Raw genomic sequence first — 3,601 nt, forward strand, 5'->3', positions numbered from 1 at the left:
ATGTGGTATTTACAATTTATTATCTACCTCTCACGGGTCAAAAATGACCTGTACACAATATGAGAATTAATCTGTAAAAAAAAAAAAAAAAAAGGATAAGTTGAGAATTTCAATAAAAGTCAAATTCAACAGCTACTTAAACAAATGCCTTTATTTTTTTCTTTAAAAAAAATGCACCGCGAGCGACTTATCCAACTGGGGGATCACCGAATACCCCTTGGCCGCCCCACCATCGAGGGTAGTGAGAGCGGGGGAGCTGTAAGATCGGGATCGGGCAGTAAAAGGTGCCCCCCCACGATCTTGTCAGCTCCTCATGCACTTCTGGGAAGAAAGGGACCGGGGCGGGGTGCGGCCGTGAGCGGCGCTCTGGGCCCAGGAACCAATCATCGAGCCGCGAGGGTTCAGGGGAGAGTGGAAGGTTCCATTCTAGCGCGACGCTCGTGGCTGCCCGGGAAAGCATGTCCGTCATCTCCGCGTCGGCCTGAGACTGGGCGACCACACCCGAAGGAGGGAGCCCAGCCAAAGCCTCCACGTCAGACTGGACGAGCCCACTCTCTGACGCTGCGCTCGATAACTCATCGTTTTCCCGGGCTTCGAAGAAGAGGTCGAACTCGCCGTGAGACGAGCCGGTGGTCTCATCCGAGAGCCCGACCGGGGCAAGCGAGCGTGCTGGGGAATGGGAGGTCCGTGGGGGTTTACCCGGCAGAGGTGCTCCCATTGAGGTCCCCAAATTACACCCAGTGCTAACCGGCATGGCCTCATACCCGTAGGTAGAAGGACCGAGGCGGGGAGCCGCTGGGGTGGCTTGCTTTCTTACAAATGCAAGCCACGACCGCAACGTTGCCATAGTCATGTTCTCGCAATGAGGACAAGACCCATCCACGAACAATGTCTCCATGTGGGCAGCGCCCAGACATGTAAGACTGCGATCGTGGCCGTCAAAAGCAGAGAGATAACGACCGCAACCAGGAATAACACACAAACGGAAAGGCATCTTTAAAAAGATGTTTTGTGTGTGCCGCTCTTTTAGAATAAAAATATGCTCTTTTTAGAATATACTCTCTTTGTTATTCTGCCGAAGTGCCCAGCGGTGTAAAATCCAGTATATGAGGTGAATGAACTCACGGATGAATTCAGCTTCAATGAATAGAGCTGTTCGGCTCCGAAGAGGAAATCTGAATGAGTGGTTGCATACCAGCTATTTTTATACCCATATGTCCAGGGTAGTGGCATGCAAATTCCACTCGCCAATTCCCATTGGCCTTTTTTCAAAGATCAGAGGTGTTTAGGGCTCCCAAGAGTGACCCCTAGTGTCACTACATCGACACAACGTCGAGTAAGTGACAGATAGGGAACTTGGAATATAGCGCATTCTACTTTTTGTGTTGTTGTTTTTTTTTGGAGCTTGACTGCTCCTTGTCACCATTCACTTTCATTGTATGGAAAAGAGCAGCTTCAACATTCTGCTCAACCTTTTCATTTTGTGTTTCAAAAAAAAAAAAAAAGAAAAATTCACACAGGTTTTGAACAACATGAGTGGGAGTAAATGAAGACAGAATTTTCATTTTTTGGGTGAAGTATTCCTTTAAAAAGGATGTGTAGGAGAAACATCCTCACTACCTGTATGAGTTCTCAGGTGTGCTTTCAGGTTGGAGCTTTTGAAACATGGTTTTCCACAGTCTGGGTGTGTGCAGACGTAGTCACGGTCTCATGATGATGGGACAGCTTCAGAGAAGGTCCTGTTCACGGGTAAGTTGCGGCCTGGAGTGGGAGCAATCGCAGTAAACTTCAAACCACATGAAGGCACTGCAAATGTGCTGATGGTTCGGGCAGAATCACCATGACTGGACTGCTGGGCATTTGAACGGCCATAAACACCACCAATGGTTTACGAACATTTGCTGAATGTGCAAAGGACAGAGGAGGGATGGAATTCACTGAGCCTGGTGTTAGTGGAAGCATCTGGAATACTGAAACCGATGGCACGCTTTCAGAAGAACACCAGACACCATTCCAACAGGGACAGGTGGGGGAACTGGCACACTCTGTGGATCAGAACTGAGAGGCTGAAGGCTTAAGGGGTTTGATTCTCTGCCAGGTGGGCCATCAGACTGATGGTGGTTGGCATTCAATGGATGTGATGAACACTCCGGTCTGAAATCATTTGAAGGTGGCAATGCATCTGAAGTATTGCAGATTACACTGATCACTTGACATTTGGACTCCTGTATGGGACTAAAAGAAATAGTCTCTGCTGCCCTCTGCAGTTGGTCACAGTAAGGGCCGTATGGTGGAGTCAGACACTGCACTGCCTGGTGAAAGAAAATAATGCAGTTTAAATCTTTGCTTCTTGCTATTACTGTACTAATAAAACTAATAACTGTACAGTTTGTGGGTGAATCTAACAAAAACATGTTCAGGTCATATTTCACCCCAAAATCAAATGCATAGTGAACGTAAGGCCTTTTTCGGACCATTAAGGTTTCTAAAAATAGGCCTCTTGTTCTTTATGCAAAATATAATTTAATATATTTTGTAAAATAAAACACCCTTACATGTTACATACACAGGTAGACTCATGTAAATCTGCTGTGATGGAACACAGCGAGTCTTCACAGCAATCGCAGGAAGGTGTCAAGGGGCGAAATTCCTTCTGTGGGAAATCTCCAGTTTTCCAGTTGATGTTCATGGATATCAGGGCCTCCACAGCTTCCAAATCTCAGATGCCTGATTCTGTATTCTGTATATGTAACACTCTGTCAGATATGACAAAAGAGAGAAGAATGATGATTTTGAAGAAACTAGAAATGAAATCAGAGATTAGAGATTCATATAGCCACTATAATTATTTTCTTTTCCTGAAATTATGCATTTGCATAATACCGCAAAGTAGATTTGATGCTCACTTAAGTAGGAGTGAAATACGGCAGTAAAAAGTAGGCTAGTACATAACCAGTTTATAACCAGTTTATAATGACAACTTGGGACACTTACAAACATTAATACATATGCTTAACAGATTATTTTGTTAATAGTAAAAAAACTGATTAAATGAATATACATTCAAATAGTTAGAAATGTCTTGAAATAGGGGCCTGGGTAGCTCAGCGAGTAAAGACGCTGACTATCACCCCTGGAGTCATGAGTTCGAATCCAGGGTGTGCTCAGTGACTGTAGTCAGGCTTCCTAAGCAACCAAATTGGCCCGGTTGCTAGGGAGGGTAGAGTCACATGGGGTAACCTCCTCGTGGTCGCTATAATGTGGTTCTCGCTCTCGGTGGGGTGCGTGGTGAGTTGTGCGTGGATGCCGCGGAGAATAGCATGAAGCCTCCACACGTGCTACGTCTCCGCGCTAACGCGCTCAACAAGCCACGTGATAAGATGCGCGGATTGACGGTCTCAGACGCGGAGGCAACTGAGATTCGTCCTCCGCCACCCGGATTGAGGCGAGTCACTACGCCACCACGAGGACTTAGAGCGCATTGGGAATTGGGGTTAAAAGACGAGAAAAAATCCACAAAAAAAAATTTGATAATTCTATTCTTATTTATAAATTGTAGAAATATAAAAATAACATCTAATTATTATTATTCTTTTTATAG

The sequence above is a fragment of the Myxocyprinus asiaticus genome, chromosome 16, assembly GCF_019703515.2.
Source record: "Myxocyprinus asiaticus isolate MX2 ecotype Aquarium Trade chromosome 16, UBuf_Myxa_2, whole genome shotgun sequence".
In the NCBI taxonomy this organism is placed as follows: domain Eukaryota; kingdom Metazoa; phylum Chordata; class Actinopteri; order Cypriniformes; family Catostomidae; genus Myxocyprinus; species Myxocyprinus asiaticus.